We start from the raw sequence: 21650 nt of genomic DNA, 5'->3' as shown, positions 1-21650 counted from the left end.
TAACAATGCCAACCTGGATAGAACTCAAAGAAATTCCAGTAGAACTTATTTATTATCATACCATATAAAGGATACACTCCACACTAGGTAATTTTTTAGGCTTCAAGCCTAACTTCTCTAATGGGCTCAAAATGTTAGTGCAAGAGTTGAGAAGGAAACGGGTAAGAAGCTGAAATGTTTGAGATAAGATAGAGGAGGTGAATTCATATCAGATGAGTTCAACATATTCTGCAATGATAAAGGAATTAAGAGACAAATGAGTGTACCTAGGACACCACCACAGAATGGGATAGTTGAATGAAGGAATCAATCAATCATGGACTATGTAAGGGCAATAATGGTGAAGAAAAATGTTTCACAAAGATATTGGAGAGAGGATGTAAACACTATTGTTTAGAAGGTACAGACAAAACACATTTTGAACTTTGGTATGGTTATGCACCTAGTGTTAACTATTTCAAAGTTTTTGGAAGCAAGTGTTACATACTGAAAGATGCTAGGAAAGGAAAACTTGATGCAAAGAGTGATGAAGCCACATTCCTAGGATATTCCACTAAGAGAAAAGCTTATAAGTGTTTGAATTCTAACGCTAACAAAATTATGGAAAGTGCAAATGTTAGAGTTGATGAGTTTGCAAAAAAATAATGAAGTTGAATGCAAGAAAGAATTTGAGGATTGCATATATATATATACATATATATATCTATGAAAGGATGCCTAGTACACTACCTAAATCTAAGAAGGCAGTGTTTGAAGTGCAATAATATAGCACTATTGAGGTTAGCAAAAGAGCTCTTTCAAGCATCAACAGATTGTTGAACATTAAGTTGTACTAGTTGAGCATAAGAATGCAGCTGTCGAGTTACACAAAGAAATTGTCAACCATCAAATAGAGGAACCTGAGATACATCTAGAGATCCATGAAGACGTGGAACATGTAGAACCAGATGAACAACAGAAAGAAGAGAGAAGACCAAAGCCTAACTTAGAAAAATATGTAAGCAGGAAACATACACCTAATCAAATCATTAGAGACAAGATATTAGGAGTCATGACAAGAAGTAAGTTGAACAAAGATACATGTTTGTTGCATGAATTTGAACCAAGAATAATTAAAGATGCTTTGGAAAATGAAGATTAGATTAAAGCTGTGAATGAGGAAATTAAACAAATATAAAAGAATAAGACATGGACACTAGTACCTAGATCTAAGGACAATAATGTGATAGGAACAAATTAGGTTGTTAGAAACAAGCTAAATGAGAGAGGTGAACTCACAAAGAACAAAGCTATAATAGTTTGTAAGGGGTATGCACAAGAGGAAGGTGTTGATTATGGAGAATTTTTTTCCCCAGTTGCAAGGTTGGAAGGAGTGAGAACTTTTCTTGCATATGCTACTTACAAAGGTTTCAAAGTTTATCAAATGGATGTCAAATCTGCATTTCTGAATGGAATACTCGAAGAGGAAGTCTATATTGAACAACCTGAAGAATTTGTTGATCCTAGCAAGAGGAATACGGTATGTAAGTTACACAAAGATTTATATGGTTTGAAACAAGCTCCTAGAGCATGGTATGAAAGGTTACATAGTTATTTGGTAAATATTGGTTTTGCAAGAACTAATGATAATAGAAATTTCCAATCTTAGCAAAGGATGCTTTTGAGTATCTAAGAGGTAAGTTATGGTTCATTCCCCTATCAAATGCAAACTAAGAAGAGTTTTGCACTGCATCACATGTTATGATAAGAATATCTTACAAATTGATGTGGGAGGTCACACTTTAGGATCCACCTAAAGATGTAAAATGATGTGAAGATATGTGTAGAGATGAATTAGAGAATGAACCTAATGAAATAGGCAGAAGATTTACAATGAGATTGGTGATATCTACATGAAGAATATGAATGATAGTGTACCTGATAATGTTGAAAGGTTGATGTATTTGGCATTGTTGTCAAGGAGGGAGAAAATGTTGTATGTAGTTACCATTCACCTAAAGATAGATACAGAGGGAGACATGTATCCAAGAGTGAGAATTTTGTTATGAGATAAGTATATTATTGATTTGATATATGACATATGGTGTCACAATATATAAACAGGAGGAATCTAGTTGAATATCAAAAGTTGATGCTCAGAAGGAGCATATCAGTGGCTGAATGGATGAGAATTAGAATGAAACTAAGAAAGAGAGTACAAACGCAAAGGGGATCTAATAGTACAAGTGTGGAGAGGACAAGATGAAGAATTTTTGGATTGCATGGTAACTTATGAGGTGTTGTCATCAATGCCAAAGAGGGAGATTGTAGGAAACTACAATTGGGACAATTGTTGTGTTGTCATTGATTTCAAACCTTATTGGAGATGTATTTACTAACCAAGTAGAGTGTTATAAGCATTGATGGATGAAGAGGATTTGAAAAGAAGAGATAACATGGATGACCAAGTGGAAAGGTTAAGCTGAGTGAGGGAGTTTGATAGAATTACAATGAGCACTTAATCAATTGGTATTGACAAGATAATGTGTTGTCTAAATCATTATACTAGTTAAGGAAGATAGTTGGATAATGTAAGGAAGTGTAAAAGTTGAAGCAAGTCATAGTCGAGTATTAGTTTCAGTCTGTGATTATAGCAGAAGATTAAGGAACTTAAAAGCATTGTTGAGTTGAACAGTGTTAGCTGAGTGTCAGTAGTAGCCGAGTGCTAGTAAATTCTTAAAGACAGTGTTGATCAAGAAAGATAGTGGAAGCCAAGGGAGGTAGAATAGTGAAGGCTGAGTAATCTAGTGACGATCGAGCAGAAAACATAGTGGTTGTTGAGTGACAACAAATAACAATTTGTGAAGAAATTGAGTTTAGAGGTCGACATAGTTAGAATTTTGAATTGATCAAAACATGTGAAGGATAAGGATTGATGAGCTGGCAAATTTAATGCATGAATTGAGTTTTTGAAGTGATCAAAGGCTAAGATTTGATCATATCATATTTGATTATTCTAGGAGAGTCAAGAAGAGAAAAAGGAAAAGAAATTATGGTTAGATTCATTGAATCTATCAGATTTAACCTAGTCCTAATATTTATGGTTCTGTTTAAGAAGAAAAATATCAAAGCTATCTATTTAAGGAGGTCGAAGGGACGATTATTGTGGATGGTTCAAAGAGAGGCTGGCAATTTTTTGGTAGAACAAAGTTGTAGTAAAAGCAAAGAGTTTGTGAAAGAGTGTGATTTCTTGAAGAGGCACCAAGCATATCAGACATTGAGATAGTTATGGAGATCAACCAATAGACCAGAATGAGTTGAATAGAGATCTGAATTTTGCAAAGTGAGTTGTATGTTATAGATCAAAATTGTTGTTACTTTGATAGTCAAATTTCTTAAATCAAGGTTGACCTAACAATTATTTTGTAAATTCTTTAATCAAGCTAACATTCTAATGGAATGATCCAAAGTCCTCTAATAAGGCCACTCCTAACACAATGATTAAATACTTTAATAGGGTCATACCTAAAAGTGTGTCTTATAACCTTTAACAAGGTTGGCTCCTAATCGAGCTCACTTGAGAAGAGTGAAAAAGTGGAAGCATGTTACTGGTGGTTTTTCATAAATTGGGTTTCCACATTAATTACTGGTATCATTTACTTGTGTGAATGTTATGTTTATGCATTCTATTTTACAACTATTTATATTCTATTAGTTGGCACATACACTGAGACAGAGAGTTAAAGAATAGAATGAATGTGATGTTAAATGATGAGCTGCTATAGAGACCAAGTTGTTTATTAAGTTTTATTAAGTTGGTTGAAGGTGTTAAATTTTTGTTTTTGTACATCTGGACTTGGGGATAATTGATTCACTCCCCCCGCCCCCTTCTCAGTTATTCCAAACATTCTAACACATGACATGGCTAAATTTTCATATCAGTTAGAATGAGTAATCTTTCCTTGGTTGTATTTTTAAATGGGATAAACTAAGGTATCCCTTGTATATTTTATTTGTCTTGTCCATATGTGACGACAAGTTTTTTTTTTTTGTAATTCATCTACTAAGGAAAATGGTTTATTCATCCTTAAGAGGATTATGACACATGTTATGCACACACTCACGAATGTGAGAATCCTTCCCATGGGAGTTACTAGATAACTTATCTTCTTGTCTCTATATAAGAGACACTCCTCTCTCATTCTATACACTACACACTCACTATGTAGTTTTTGTAATGAGCATATGACTATATATCTTGTTTTTTTCTCTTTCATTATCCAGCCTTTTGCCTCATTCATATAATACACAAGGGGTTTTCTTTCCTTTCCCCTTTTAAAATATGTCTCCTTCGTTGCTTCCTATTAGTATGCTCTTAGAACTTGGTTATTTGATGGTAACATCTCTTCTCACTTAATTCACTCAGATTGATTTAGATTCTCTTCTCTTTTAAACTTTTTAGTCGATAGGCTATTATAGGTGGAGATTTCACTTAAAACATGTCCATTCATACCAATACCATCAATTGTTTTAATCATTGTTTAAAACTGCTCAACCAATAATAAATAAATAAATCTGTTTGCAATCTCTTTTTGAAATTTTTGCAATCTTATTAATATCTCAAACGATCTTTTTACGATTCATGAAATTTGTGCTTGGATTATATTTGGGAATAAATTTCTTGAATTAATTCAATGTCAGCTATAACAGTGAATGGATTTTCATTTTCGTCTACCCTCTATAAATGCCCTCTGCCATATCATCTAATTTCTAAGAAGGTGGTGGTCTAATTTCATGGTTTGCTAGTGAAGAATGCAATGTGATAGGGAAGTTGTTCTTGATAGATTTATGTTGTTTCTTTTTCATATTCTTTTCAGATTTGGATAGGCATGGTCATTCTGGAGGTTTAAATGGTGAAGATTTTGGGCAAAATGTTGCGAAGGAAGGTTTGAGTAAGCAAAGGTTTTTCAGGCATGGGAGGATTGAAAGATGGTAGTAGTGGATGTGCTACAAGTATATTGGATTGAGCAGCTAGATATTTATGTGGCTTTTTGTTTATAACTCTTGGTTTACCTTTATTTGGAAGCCTGAGAAAGTTTAAGGATTTAGAGTTATGTGGTTCAAATTCAGGGGTTGGTGTCTAGTGTGGTGGTGGAAGAGAGCTACAGCCCTAGCTGCCTCAACAAAAATGTCTTCTCTGATGTGTCTGGTAGAGGATTTTCTATTTATTGAAATGATTTTCATGTAATCTTTGTATCATTTTTGAAATTCTTATGTTTCTTTTTTTTCAAATTTTTGATTTTCTTTTTTCTAGACTTGTACTTTTTTTCTCAATTTTGTGTTTAATGTTATGGTATTTTGGTGTACGATTTTTGAGCGATGTGAAGATTTATGTGTAACTATACAATCTTCCAACAAAATGTAATGAAGACTAGCTTGTGAATACCCACTGCAATAGCTATTTGTTTGCTACTGAGGTCACCATACATCCCACTCTTTTAGAGAGCTTTGTGTGGGTTTTTTATCCTGAAGAAGTTGATTTCCTCTTTGTCCCAATCTATGTTCTGTACAATTTAAATAGAAATAAGTTAAACATGAGTTAGAGGATGAGATAAAAAAAATATTCTTTGAAGAAGAAAAGAACCATTGTAAATGGGTCATAGTAGGGTCATAGTATCAACTTAGCTGGCTCTGTAACCTCTTTTAATAGGAACTATATTTTACATTCGAAGACATTGAAGCCCAACACATTTGCACAGGTAGAATTTTTGGATGCATTACTTTCTAGTTGTACTTAATTGAAGACTTTACTTATTTGTGTAATGGGTCTCTAGGATTTGGTTATTATTCATGCTCCCTAGTGTCACAACAATAACTACCGAATATTTTATATTTTCCAATTCAATTTGAAGTATTGTTCATTATACATAGCATGTTGGATTGATTTTATAGAAATAGAAATAATCTCTTTTACATAAAGACATGAAGAGAACATTTTTTTGTCCTCCCAACCTCCATGTTTGATCACTCTTCTTTTGAAACTTTCTTCTGTATTTCCTCCTCTTCTTCCAAATGAGTCCATTACTTGAATAATGTTATAATAGAATAATAAGGAACAACAAATACCAAATGAAATAAAAATATGAAATAATTTTATCTATCTAGTCTCTTCTCCTGTCTTTTTTCAATTTGTCCTAGTGCTTCCCTTCCAGCATACTAGAGCTCTTTGTTCAATGGCAATCTGGGTTGGATGTTCAGGACTCAAAGACTTTATGGCTTTGAGCCTTACCCCATGTTTTCTGGGGAGTTTGGAAGGAGAGAAACAACCGCATCTTCAAGGACAAGGAGTCAAATGCGAAGGTGGTTTTCCACAAATGTTTAAATGCTTTGTTGAAAAATTTCACCAATTCTAAGGGTTCCATCCCCACTCTTAATTCTAAGGTCTGAGATAAAAGAGAGGGATGTAGCTGGCCTCTCCTACCTGAGGGCTGGTTCAAGGCCAATTTTGATTGGGTTGTTAAAGGCAACCCGGGAAGAGCTGGGGTGAGAGGCATCATAAGAAATGAGCTTGGAAAGGGTATTGTGGCCTTTACAACCCCCATTGGGAGACAAACCAATCATTATGTTGAAGCCATTGTGGTTCATCAAACTATCAAGTTAGCTAAGGAAATGGGAGTTAATTATCTCTAACTGGAAGGAGACTCTAAAAATATTATTGAATGCCTTAATGGTAGGAATAAGCTAATGTGGATGACGACCAATATCATAGGGGAATGCATCCAAGACCTCTAGACTTTTGAAAAAACCTATGTGGCACATGAGTACTGTGAGGCCAACACTATGGCGGACAGGTTGGCAAATTGGGGTGTTAAGAATAACAAGGTGGCCAAGTGGATGGATGGATATGACATCCCGTCAGAAGTTAATGAAGTCATTGAGAGGGATTGTATCCTGGGAAGATTGGGAATAATTAAATACCATAATGAAAGTTGTCTACGGACCGAGATCAGTACTAACATGTATGAACTTAGTATGGTAATCAATATTTTATGGGGAACATGCAGAGTTAAGGTGTGGAAGTATGATATCTATCGTACTTTCCATATCCAAAAAACCCATCAACCCATGTCAAGTGCCGTGAAAGGGAAGCAAATTCTTAAGGACGATAAAAGTGGCAAGAAAACAAGGGAAGCCTAAAACTTGCAAATTCAGAAGGCTTTTGGTTACAGAGACAAAGGCAAGGACAACACCATGGTGGGGGGACGTCACAGAAGGGAGCTAGAGGATGAGGCTCAGAAGTGGAGGAGAACTTTAAGGTCTAGAACATCTTGAAGAAGGGTGAAATCACAAGCTATATTGAGTGGCTTCATGGATGGAAGCCCTCGATTACCAAAAGAATGTAAAAAATTGGAATGAGGGCATGGTTGAAATTGACAGGGTGGAGTTCTCAGTCACGGAAGAAATCATCTCCCATGTCATCAACATCCCTATTATTGGCAAGAAATTCTAAAGAGACCGAAAGGTTTCTAGGCAGGCGACTGCAGAGTTTATGAAAAATCAAGAGAAATAGGAGTTGGTGAAGAAAAGCACCCACTACCTCTCAAGATCAATCAAGCCTATGTGGAGATTTGTGCTTCAGGCCATCATCAAATACATCACCCTTAACACCAGGTTTGACCGCATTTGCACATACCATTTTGTGTTGCTCAACCATTTTAGGTACGAGGCGAAAGTATATATTCCCTTTTACCTCTATTCTTCCATGAATGAGAATATAAATGAGTATCAAGAAAAGAAAACTAGGAACACAACACTCCATGAGGGGTTGCTGCTATTAATATATGAATATTTCAAAGCTAGGACTATCAATAAACATGTCAAAGATAAGAAAGAGGGCAAGAAAATTAAAGGGGACTCTGATGAGTTTGAGGATATTTACTCACCTTTAGATATAGAGGAAAGTCTTGATTGGTCCTTCGTCAGTGGTCCTAGACTTGTGATGTGGTTCTTGATTGTTCGTGCGAGGTGGCAGGTTGCGATCTGACTTGCAAACAATTTGGTTGTCACAAGGAGCGTGGGAAGGATTTTTTGCAGAGGGTTTACGAAGATCTTGGGAGATGGCTCCAAGAGGATTGGACCCTAAGATGATTGCCAAAATTCATGATATAGTGGAGAGGAATTTTTTTAAGATGATTTCTCGGTTGGATGCTAGATTGGCTGATCAAGCTAAGAAGGTCAAGGTGGAAGAGGGTGGTTTTGCTGATCAGTTTGTGGAGCCTGATGTAGAACCTGCAGAGCAACTAGAGGTTGTTGCTGAAGATATTCTTAACATTGTTGATGTTGGCACAGAGGTTGGTTTTCATGATCAAATGGTTGAGACTAACATGGAGATTGTGGAGCACTCGGTCGTGGATGATCTAGTTGATGTTGGTGGTGACTTGTATGTTGCAGAACACTTAGTCGTGGATGATCCAGTTGTTGGAGGTGAGTTATGTATTGCAGAGCATCTTGTTGTGAGCAATGAGGTTGCTGGTGTTGAGAGTTTGGCATGTGTTGATGGAAATCTACATGTGGCTGCTGATGTGGAGCTTGTTATTGCTGGTATGGATTCACTAGTTGTTGATGTGAATGGGAGTTCAGTAATGAAGAATTATGTTCAGTTTGTTCTTGGGAGTGAGCATGTTAATTGGATGGTTGAGATTCTGGTGTTTGATAGAGTAATGCAGACGTGGAAGATTTGCATGGTGGTTTTGTTGTCCTTGTTGAGGTTGAAGCCTTTGGTGAAGATGAAGATGGTGGTAGATCTTTCTTTTGGCGTTAAAGTGTGGGACACACTTTTCTATCTACTAGGGGAGTCTGATGCAGGAGCATCTTGCATGGAAAAATTATTGAAAAAAAAAAAAATTTGAAAAAAAAAAAAAAAAATTGTGGAGGAGAGAGAAAGTGACGAAAATTAGAGAAGAAATAATTTAAAAAAATAAAAAAGGGGAAAAAGGAGAAAAGAAAGGAAAAGAGGATTTTTATTTTCGAGGTGCATAGGTGGCATAATAGAAAAAATAAAAAAATAAATGGTTGTCATTCCATTTATCGAGGTGTGTGGGAAGAATTCTAGAAAGTTATGAATATTGTAGAAAGTTTTGGAAGTTGTAGAAGGTTGTGGAAGATGTAGAAAGTTGTGGAAGTTGTAGAAGGTTGTGGAGGAATTCTAGAAGGTTGTGGATAAGTCATGCATGGGGTGGTAAGTGCCTATTTAAGCAAGGCATATGAGCATTTCTAAATCAAGCTCAAGGAGTAGCTTGAGAAGTGGAAGCTCAAGGAGAAGCTTGAGAAGGAGAAGCTCGAGAAGTAGAAGCTTGGAAAGGTGAAAGCTTTGGAAGAAAAAATTGGAAAGGTGAAAGTTGTGGAAGGTGAAGCTTGGAAAGCTTGGAAGTTGTAAGAGAGAAGGAGGAAGTGAAGAGTGAGTTTTCCTGAGTCTGTGGATAGAGCGTCGAATGTGAGGTAGTTCACAGCAAGATTGTGATGGAGTTGTGAGTGTAGACAGAGCGCCGAATGTGAGGTAGTTTACACTTGGATCTTGGATAAAGTTGGAGAAGAGCTAGTGGCTGTGGTTTAGAAACAAGGAGGTTGCTTGGTGGCTTGCGAGCACAAGACAAAGAATGCAACAAGATCTCTCAAGATCCAATCCAAACCCAAGCTAGTCCAGATCCACACTCTGGTAGAAACCTTCGAGATCTCAACTTGTGCTCGCAAGCCACCAAGCAACCTCCTTGTTTCTAAACCACAGTCACTAGCTCTTCTCACAAACCTTATCCAAGATCCAACTGTAAACTACCTCACATTCGACGCTCTATCTACACACTCACAACTACCTCACATTCAACGCTCTGTCCACAGACTCAGGAAAAATCACTCTTCACTTCCTCCTTCTCTTTCACACCTTGAAACTTTCCAAGCTTTCCAAGCTTCACCTTCCAAAACTTTTACCTTTCCAAGCTTTCCTTCCAAAGCTTCTACTTCCCAAGCTTCTCCTCCTCAAGCTTCCACTTCTCAAGCTTCTCCCCAAGCTTCTACTCCTCGAGATTCCACTTCTCAAGCTTCTCTACACGCTCAAGAACTCCTACTCTAATAAACTTCACCCAACCAAGGTCCTGGTACAAACTGCCTCACACTTCGACAATCTGCTTGTACACTTAGGATCTCCTGCTCTGATAAACTTTGCATGATAAACTTTGCATGATCAAGCTTGAAGAGTAGAAGCTCAAGGAGAAGCTTGAGAAGTAGAAGCTCAAGGGGAAGCTTGAGGAGTAGAATCTCAAGGAGAAGCTTGAGGAGTGGAAGCTCAAGGAGAAGCTTAAGAAGGAGAAGCTTGGGAAGTAGAAGCTTTGGAAAGAAAGCTTGAATGTGTGAAAGTTGGAAGGTAAGAAATTTGGAAGGTGTGAAAGAGAAAGAGGAAGTGAAGAGTGAGTTCTTCCTAAGTCTGTAGACAGAGCACCGAATGTGAGGTAGTTTATAGCAAGATTGTGATAGAGTTGTGAGTGTGTAGACAGAGCGCCGAATGTGAGGCAGTTTACACTTGGATCTGTACCAACTCACAACAAAAAATGCAACAATATGGAGATAGAGAGATGATAAAAATGCTTCATAAAGCATCCATTAATACTTGAAAATTCATTATAATATCCTCCAAATGAAAGGACTCCAAATTCTTACAATATAAGAGATATTTCTCTCTAAGAGCTTCTACAAGAAATTACATCCGAAGAGCTTCTACTTGAAGAGCTTCTATTTCTCCCGCTCTAATACCACTAATGTAGATACGACTTTGCTACCACTAACAAAGGTATGCTCTGATACCACTTTGATGAAGGTACGCTCTGATGCCACTAACGAAGGCCCACACCACCCTTACCAACTCACAACCAAGAATGCAACAATATGGAGATAAAGAGAGAATAAATGCTTCCCAAGAAATTTTATTAAATTTTAAAATCCTTAGCAATTACAATAACATTTCTACAAGATCTCTCAAGATCCAATCCAAACCCAAGCTAGCCCAGATCCACACTCTGGTAGAAACCTCCAAGATCTCAATTTGTGCTCGCAAGCCACCAAGCAAATCTTCCACATCTGCATCACTCTATCAAACACCAAAATCTCAACCATCCAATCAACATGCTCACTCCCAAGAACAAACTGAACATAATGCTTCATTACCAAACTCCTATTCACATCAGCAACTAGTGAATTCACACCCATAGCAACAAACCCCACATCAACAACCACATGTAGATCTCCATCAACACATGCCAAACTCTCAACACCAACAACCTCATTTCTCACAACAAGATGCTCTACAATACATAACTCACCTCCAACAACCGGATCATCCATGACCAGGTGTTCTGCAACATACAAGTCACCACCAACATCAACTAGATCATCCACGATCGAGTGCTTCACAATCTCCATGTCAATCTCAACCATTTGAAATGTCCCTTTTCTGATTTTACATGATATTTCAAGCCTCAAATCAGATTTTTAAAACCAAACAACCAATATTACAAAGATCCGCCAATTTCTCAAATAAACCCAAATCGGGTATGTCCGAAATAGTGCCAAAAAAACTTCACAACTTCACAAATTATTAATAAATCTGAAAATGGACATTTTTACAAAAATTTCAGCAGCATAACGACCTACAAAATGACATTTCTAGATCTGTATAGCCTTTACACAACAGCTCACAAATGTAGGACAAAAACTATGCTCATTGGGCTCCCGAAATTAACACAAAAATGCCCAGAAACACCACAAAAATACTAATAAAATATCTCAAAAATTTAATCACTTCCCAATACATATATTCAGCTCTATTTTAACATCTTAAAGTCTAAAATATAGCAGCAACCCAAACTGATATGAAATACTCAACTGAAACACCAAATTCATACCAAAAAATAACCCCGAAAACCCACAAATCTGCACTATTCAGCACAAAGGCAAACTCTGTATGAGCATGCACATGGAATGGCTTCAAACTCCCATCCTTAGCCTTCCTAGAAACCTGCAAACTCCCATTCTTGGGTCTCCTTCTCCACAGGTTTGGCAGTCTTTGAAGAACAACAAAGAAAATGAGCAAAAATAAGTTCTGGAATGAGCCCAAAATGCCTCCAAACCCCTTAAAAGAGGACATAACCCTAACTCACGTCCAAGAGGGGTTAATAAAATATAATTTAATAATATTTTTTATTTATTAGTCCATTGGTTTCCAAAGATTAGCCCCTTTTGCCGAAACTTCACCCTTTTGGAGCCTGCCTGCCTTAGCAAAGTTTATTATTTTTAATTATTTTGAAAAGGGGACATGACAAGTCCTCCCCTCCCAAATATTGCTTTTCCTCAAGCAATGAAGGTTGGAATTCTCAAGAATATGTGCTCCTTCCCAAGTTGCATCCTCTAGTGGTAATCCTTTCCATTTGACCAAATGCTCTATGGCGCTCCTATTTCTCAATCTTTTCTCTCTTGTATCCAAAATCTCTTCTGGTATCAAAACTAATTTCCCTTCATCATCAAGAGGTGGTAATTCTGTAGATACCATGGTTTTCTGGCCTAGAACCTTCTTTAGGCAAGATACATGGAAAATATTATGTATTTTTCTATTTGGTGGGAGCTCCAATTCATAAGCTACCTCTCCTACCTTCTTGATGATCTTATAAGGCCCATAGAACCTTGGCTTGAGTTTCTCTGCCCCATTCCTCTTCAAGGTGCTTTGCTTATATGGCTGCAACCTAACAAATACCAAATCTCCCACCTCAAAAGATCTTTCAATCCTTTTCCTATCAGCATATAACTTTTGTTGGTTCTGTGCATGTTGTAGATTATCCTTGAGGGACCTTATTATGTCTTGGCTTTGCTTGACGAAATCACTTGCTGCAGGTACTCTGCTATCAGAAAGTATTAGATCAACAAAGGAAAGGGCATCATTACCATAAAGAGCATGAAAATGAGGCATACCAATAGACATGTGATGAGATGTATTGTAACAATACTCCCCTCGGTGTAACCATTTCACCAAAGCATGTTGTTGATTTGAAACATAGTTCCTCAAATATCTCTCTATCCATTTATTAACTATCTCTGTTTAACTATCCCTGTTTGTCCATCTGTTTGAGGGTGATAGCTAGTACTAGGAGTGAGTTCAGTTCCTGCCAAATGAAAGAGCTCATTCCAAAAAGAGCTGAGGAATCTACTATCCCGGTCACTAACAATGTTTCTAGGCAAGCCATGTAATCAAAAAATTTCCTTGAAGAACAATTCGACCACTTGTGATGCCTTGAAATCAGATGTGATAGGAAAGAAATGTGCATACTTAGTTAGTCTATCTACCACCACATATATGCAATCCTTACCTTAAACCTTGGGCAACCCAGTGATGAAGTCCATGGATATACTTTCCCATTTTTGTTCAGGAATAGGAAGTGGCTGCAACAACCCTGCAGGAAAATTTTGCTCACTCTTGCTTTGTTGGCATACCATACATTCTTTAATGTGTTTAAGGACATCCTCTTTCATACCCTTCCATGAAAACCGCTCTCGAATTTTCATGTATGTCTTGAAGTATCCTTGATGACCAGCCAAAGGTGTGTCATGAAAGGCCCTCAATATCCTCTCTTTAGTTTTTGATCCTGGCACTAAGAAGATCATGTTCTTGTAATAAATACATTCATCAAAAACCTTGTACCTATTATCATCCACTAACTTATCCAAAATCTTGGTGGCAAAGGAATCTTTAGCATACTCTAAAATTATGGAGACTTTCCAATCAGTAGAGATAGATGATAAGGAACACAAAGTGGGCTTTCTTGAGAGAGCATCAGCAACCACATTATTCTTTCCTTTCATGTATTCAATATCAAAATCATAAGCTTGCAATTTGCTTACCCTTTTTTGTTGACGATCATTCAAATCCCTTTGGTTCAAGAAGAACCTGAGGCTATTATGGTCTGTCTTTACAATGAATCTCTCACATACCAAATATTGTCTAAACTTATGAAGTGCATGCATGATTGCCAACATTTCCTTATCATAGATGGAGTAACCTTTCTCTGATTGATTTAATTTTCTACTCTCAAATACTATTGGATGTCCCCTTTGAGTTAGGACATCCCCTATACCTTCTCCAGAAGCATCACATTCAACAACAAAAAGTAAAGAGAAATTTGGAATTGCAAGCACAGGGCATGAACTCATTACCTCCTTAAGCTTATCAAATATTTTTTGTGCCTCTTCTGTCCAAACAAAAGCTCCTTTCTTTGTCAAATCAGTCAAGGGGGCAGCAAGCTGAGAAAATCCCTTGGCAAATCTCCTATAGTAGCTACACAACCCGAAGAAACCTCTCAACTATGTAAGATTAGTGGGTGGAGGCCAATCCAAAATTGCCTAGATTTTTTGTTGATCAACCTGTACTCCTTTAGAACTTATAATATGTCCCAAATATAGGATCTCTGTCAAACCAAACTCACATTTAGATAGCTTAGCATAGAAGGATTGCTGCTCCAAGATTCCCAAAATAGTGTCTATGTTCTTTAGATGCTCTTCCCATGTTTTACTGTAAATCAAGATATCATCAAAAAATACCAAAATAAATTTTCAAAGATGCTGGCTGAATACCTTATTCATATAAGATTGGAATGTTGCAAGTGCATTAGTGAGGCCAAATGGCATAACAAGAAATTCAAAGTGCCCAAAGTGATATCTGAAAGCAGTCTTTTCCACATCTTCACTCCTCATTCGGATTTGATGGTACCCTGATCTTAAGTCAATTTTTGAGAAGTATACAACACCATGTAACTCATTAATGAGTTCATCTATACATGGTATGGGATACCTATTTTTTATGGTCTTCTTGTTTAGAGCCCTGTAGTCTATACACATTCTCATTGTACCATCCTTTTTCTTGACAAGTACCATAGATGATGCAAATGGACTAGAGCTAGGCGTTATGAATCCCATGTCCAGGAGTTCTTGAATAGTTTTTTCAATTTCTTCCTTATAACCTCTTGGATGACGGTATGGGGTTGTTATAACTGGTTTGGCACCCTGTTCTAACTCTATAACATGCTCAAAACCTCTATCTGGTGGTAATCCTGGAGGCAAGTCATTGAAAACTATACTATGCTTATCAAGAATATTTTGAATTTTAAAATAAAAATTATCTTGATTCTTTGGAGAGCTTGTTGGATGGATTATGACTCCTGCTGCCCATGCTACTTGTTATCTTCGAAAAGTCCTCTCCAACCTCTTTGCAGAGACCGCCTTAGGTGCTCCATTCGATAAACCTCTCAATATGACTTCTTTCCCATTGGAATGAAATTTAAACTCCATATTTTGATAGTTCATGTAATAGCCTCCAATAGAGTGCAACCATTGAACACCCAATACAAGATCTGTCTCCCCAATACCAACCACATAGAAGTCATCACATAACTCATAATCTCCTAAGGTCATCTTGAGTTGTTTCACCACCTGTGTGCAAGGCATAGCGAATCCATCAGCTACAGTAACATTGAATCCCTCAAAATCTTCTGCTTTAAGCCCTCTTTTCATGACAAATCCCTCATCAATAAAATTGTGAATTGCCCCACTATCAAGAAGAACTGTCAACCTTTGCCCTGCTAGTACCCCTCGAATTCAGAAGGGATGGTATCTTGGGACTCCTGATAATGCTCCTAAAGTGTCATCCTTGCTGATTTCTTTTTCTTTCTCTTCTTCTACCTCCTCCTTAGTATCATGACATTTCTCATGCTCATCTGAATCAGATTCTGAAGCAACTTCAATATAGTGCACTTGACCTTTCCCCAAACATCTGTGTCATGGAACCCATGGTTCTCTACAAGTAAAACAAAGCTTTTTCCTTTGTAATTCACTCCTAGTCTCTTCATCTACCTTCTTTTTTGTCACATTCTTCACATCTTTTGGTGGTAGTGTTGGGAAAGTCTTTTTTTGAAAATTTCCCTTATGTTGCCAAAGATTTGGGGGTTTTTGATTAGTGACTGATTTTATAGGCATGCAAGTTTCAAGTTGCAAGCTTCTTTTGATAGCTTCCTGTAAAGTTGAGGGTGAGAAAGCCTTAACCAAACCCTTAACAGAATCTTCTAAACCATCAAGAAAAAGATAAACAATCCTCTTTTCACTCATATCAGGTACCATAATAGCCACCTTTTGAGATTCTTCTATATATTCATTAACTGATTTGGTTTGCTTCAACTTTGACAATTCTTTAAAGTACTCTTCATCATCCTTAAGGTCAAATCTATCTATCACTCTTTGACAGAAATCATCAAATGTAGTTACCTGATCGTGACCTTCAGTAGTCATTCCATGATACCACCAATCATAGGCTACATCTTCCAAGTGTAGACTTGCAAATTGAACAGCATCACTCTCCTTCATGGGGTTAAGTGTGAAGAAAGTCTGTAATTTTTGTAGCCATGCTCTAGCTAAAATTTTATTTGTTCCATCAAAAGTTGGTGCTGTAAACTTGCTTATTTTATTTTTGAGCTCTTTTCCACTTATGTCATGCTCCCTCCTATTCTCTTTCTTGCGCATCAAAGTGTTCATCATATCCACATATTCTCTAAAAAGAATCGAACTATGAAAGTCATCATCTAAGCCATTGTAAGTAGCTCTTAATGTAATCAAGTTACTTGTAACCTCTTTCACACGATTAATGGCTAGATTTGGTACTGGTGGCTCATCTGCAGGCAAGAAAATAGTTTTGGTTGATTTAGATGGTGTGGATCTCAGATTTCTTGGCTCCTCTGAAGTGCTCCCTTTCTTATTAATAGATGCAACTCCTTGTAGTTTTTCTGTCAATATTCGCAAAGCCTCTCTAGTTTCTGCCAAACTATCCACTATTTGCTTCTAAGTATTTTGGATGTCTTGGAAGAATTTCTTTGCCATCTCATCTGGATTAGCCATACTTTTCTCTTCCTTAGATTTTGTACTTTTACTTTCAACTGGAGGTTTGATCAAAATTTCTTTATTCTTTTCTCGCTGCAAATATTTTTTTTCTCTTTCACTTAGTTGCATGGGACCATAAATTTTGACATGCAACTAATTAGAAGCAACATGCAACCATAAATTATGACATGCAAGATCTGGGTAGTTGTCCAAACTGACATGCAAGCTTCTACAAACCCTCAGGCTGGCAAGATCATGGCTCTGATACCACTTAAATGTCCCTTTTCTGATTTTACATGATATTTCAAACCTCAAATCAGATTTTTAAAACCAAACAACCAATATTACAAAGATCCACCAATTTCTCAAATAAACCCAAATCGGGTATGTCCAAAATAGTGCCAAAAAAATTTCACAACTTTACAAATTATTAATAAATCTGAAAATAGAAATTTTTACAGAAATTTCAGCAGCATAATGGCCTACAAAATGATATTTCCAAATCTATATAGCCTTTACACAACATCTCACAAATGTAGGACAAAAACTATGCTCATCGAGCTCCCGAAATTAATACAAAAATGCCTAGAAAACACCACAAAAACACTAATAAACTATCTAAAAAGTTTAATCACGTCTTAATACATATATTTAGCTCTATTTTAACATCTTAAAGTCTGAAATACAATAGCAACCCAAACTGATATGAAATACTCAACTGAAACACCAAACTCATACCAAAAAACAACCCCGAAAACCCACAAATCTGCACTATTCAGCAGAAAGGCAAACTCTGTATGAGCATGCACATGGAATGGTTTCAAACTCTTGTCCTTAGCCTTCCTGAAAACCTGCAAACTCCCGTTCTTGGGTCTCCTTCTCCACAGGTTTGGCAGCCTTTGAAGAACAACAAAGAAAATGAGGAAAAATCAAGTTCTGGAATGAGCCCAAAATGCCTCCAAACCCCTTAAAAGAGGGAATAACCCTAACTCATGTCTAAGAGGGGTTAATAAAATATAATTTAATAATATTTTTTATTTATTAGTCCATTAGTTTCCAAATATTAGCCCCTTTTTCCGAAACTTCACCCTTTTGGAGCCTGCCCGCCTTAGCAAAGTTTATTATTTTTAATTATTTTGAAAAGGGGACACGACACCATTTGATCATGGAAACCAACCTCTGTGCCAACATCAACAACGTTAAGAATATCTTCAGCAACAACCTCTAGTTGCTCTGTAGGTTCTACATCAGGCTCCACAAACTGATTAGCAAAACGACCCTCTTCCACCTTGACCTTCTTAGCTTGATCAGCCAATCTAGCATCCAACCGAGAAATCATCTTAGAAAAATTCCTCTCCACTATATCATGGATTTTTGCAATCATCTTAGGGTCCAATCCTCTTGGAGCCATCTCCCAAGATCTTCGTAAACCCTCTGCAACAAATCCTTCCCACGCTCCTTGTGACAACCATATTGTTTGCAAGTTAGATCACAACTTGCCACCTCGCACGAACAATTAGGAACCACATCACAAGTCTAGGACCACAGATCTGTAATCCATCAGCTCTTTATGATTATGCATCAACAAGTCCAGTCTTCCATCTCTGCATCCATCGATCAATCTGCATGTCCTCCCAAGGTCCTAGTGTAAACTGCCTCAACTTCGGCGATCTGTTTACACGCTCAGGAACTCCCACTCTAATAAACTTAACCCAACCAAGGTCCTGATACAAATTGCCTCATAATTCGATGATCTGCTTGTACACTCAGGAACCAAGTGTAAACTGCCTCACATTCGGCGCTTTGTCTACACACTCACAAGTCCATCACAATCCTGTTGTAAACTGCCTCACATTCGGCGCTATGTCCACAGACTCAAGAAAACTCACTCTTCACTTCCTCCTTCTCTTTCACACCTTGAAGCCTTCCAAGCTTTCCAAGCTTCACCTTTCACAACTTTCACCTTTCCAAGCTTTCCTTCCAAAGCTTCTACTTCCCAAGCTACTCCTTCTTGAGCTTCTCCTTCTCAAGCTTCTCCTTGAGCTTCTACTCCTCGAGCTTCCACTTCTCAAGCTTCTCCTTGAGCTTTCACCTTCTTCTTGAGCTTCTTCTCCTCGAGCTTCCACTTCTCAAGCTTCTCCAAGCTTCTCAAGCTTCTCCTTGAGTGGTATCAGTGGTTGGGAAAAGTTTATCAGAGCAGGAGATCCTGAGTGTACAAGAAGATCACCGAAGTGTGAGGTAGTTTGTACCAGAATCTTGGTTAGGTGAAGTTTATTAGAGTGGGAGTTCCTGAGCGTGTAAACAGATCGCCGAAGCTGAGGCAGTTGCACCAAAACCTTGGAAGGACATGAAGATTGATGGATTGATGCAAAGATGAGAGTTTGAACTTGTTGAGGCATGATTGTGGAGAGTTGGTGGATTGCAGATTCGTTGTCCTAGACTTGTGATGTGGTTCCTGATTGTTCGTGCAAGGTGGCAGGTTGCGATCTGACTTGCAAACAATTTAGTTGTCACAAGGAGCGTGGGAAGGATTTGTAGCAGAGGGTTTATGAAGATCTTGGGAGATGGCTCCAAGAGGATTGGACCCTAAGATACCACTAACGAAGGGCCACACCACCCTTACCAACTCACAACCAAGAATGCAACAATATGGAGATAAAGAGAGAATAAATGCTTCCCAAGAAATTTAATTAAATTTGAAAAGCCTTAGCAATTACAATAACATTTCTACAAGATCTCTCAAGATCCAACCCAAACCCAAGCTAGTCCAGATCCACACTCTGGTAGAAAAATTTAATTAAATTTGAAAATCCTTAGCAATTACAATAACATTTCTACAAGATCTCTCAAGATCCAACCCAAACCCAAGCTAGTCCAGATCCACACTCTGGTAGAAACCTCTGAGATCTCAACTTGTGCTCACAAGCCACCAAGCAACCTCCTTGTTTCTAAACCGCAGTCACTAGCTCTTCTCACAAACCTAATCCAAGATCCAAGATCCCAGTGTAAATTGCCTCACATTTGGTGCTCTTTCTACACACTCACAAGTCCATCACAATCCTACTGTAAACTGCCTCACATTCAGCGCTCTGTCCACAGACTCAAGAAAACTCACTCTTCACTTCCTCCTCCTCTTTCACACCTTGAAGCCTTCCAAGCTTTCCAAGCTTCACCTTCTTGAGCTTTTCCTTCTCAAGCTTCCACTTCTCAAGCTTCTACTCCTCGAGCTTCTCCTTGAGCTTTCACCTTCTCAAGCTTCTCCTTGAGCTTCTCCTTGCTCTGATACCACTGATGAAGGTACACTCTGATACCACTGATGGAGATACGCTCTAATACCACTTGATAGAGGGCCACACCACCCTTACCCACTCACAATCAAGAAAACAACAATATGGAGACAAAGAGAGATAAAATGTTTCCCAAGAATTTTTATTAAATTTGAAAATCCTTAGCAATTACAATAACATTTCTACAAGATCTCTCAAGATCCAATCCAAACCCAAGCTAGCCTAGATCCACACTCTGGTAGAAACCTCCAAGATCTCAACTTGTGCTCGCAAGCCACCAAGAAACCTCCTTGTTTCTAAATCATAGTAACTAGCTCTTCTCACAACCTCTATCCAAGATTCAAGTGTAAACTGCCTCACATTCGCCGCTCTGTCTACACACTCACAACTCTACTACAATCCTGCTGTAAACTGCCTCACATTCGGTGCTCTGTCCACAGACTCAGGAAAACTCACTCTTCACTTCCTCCTTCTCTTTCACACCTTCCAAGCCTTCCAAGCTTTCCAAGCTTCACCTTCCACAACTTTCACCTTTCCAAGCTTTCCTTCCAAAGCTTCTACTTCCCAAGCTACTCCTTCTTAAGCTTCTCCTTGAGCTTCCACTTCTCAAGCTACTCCTTGAACTTTTACTCCTCAAGCTTGATTAGAAATGCTCATATGCCTTGCTTAAATAGGCACTTACCACCCAATACATGACTTATCCACAACCTTCTAGAATTCCTCCACAGCCTTCTACAACTTCCATAACCTTCTACAATATCCACAACTTTCTATAGTATTCATAACTTTCTAGAATTCTACCCACACACCTCGATAAATGGAATGACAACCATTTATTTTTTATTTTTTCTATTATTTCTCCTCTAATTTGCATCACTTTCTCTCTCCATAATTTTTACTGATGAAGGACCACTCTGATACCACTGATGAAGAAATGCTCTGATACCACTGACGAAGGTACATGCCACCCTACCAACTCATAACCAAAAATGAAGACAAGAGATGACAAAACGCTTCAAACAATTTTATTAAAAATTCAAAAGCAATTATAATAACATTTCTACAAGATCTCTCAAGATCCAGTCCAAGCCCAAGCTAGTCCAGATCCACACTCTAGTAGAAACCTCTAAGTTCTCAACTTGTGCTCACAAGCCACCAAGAAACCTCCTTGTTTCTAAATAGCAGTCACTACCTCTTCTCCAACATTATCCAAGATCCAAGTGTAAACTACCTCACATTCGGCGCTCTGTCTACACACTCACAAGTCCATCACAATCTTGCTATAAACTGCCTCACATTCGGCACTCTGTCCACAGACTTAGAAAAACTCACTCTTCACTTCCTCCTTCTCTTTCACACCTTGAAGCCTTCCAAGCTTTCCAAGCTTCACCTTCCACAACTTTCACCTTTCCAAGCTTTCCTTCC

Source organism: Cupressus sempervirens, chromosome 5 (genome assembly GCF_028749045.1).
Source record: "Cupressus sempervirens isolate cs-2001-9-10 chromosome 5, ASM2874904v1, whole genome shotgun sequence".
Taxonomy (NCBI): domain Eukaryota; kingdom Viridiplantae; phylum Streptophyta; class Pinopsida; order Cupressales; family Cupressaceae; genus Cupressus; species Cupressus sempervirens.
This window is presented reverse-complemented; position numbering follows the sequence as displayed.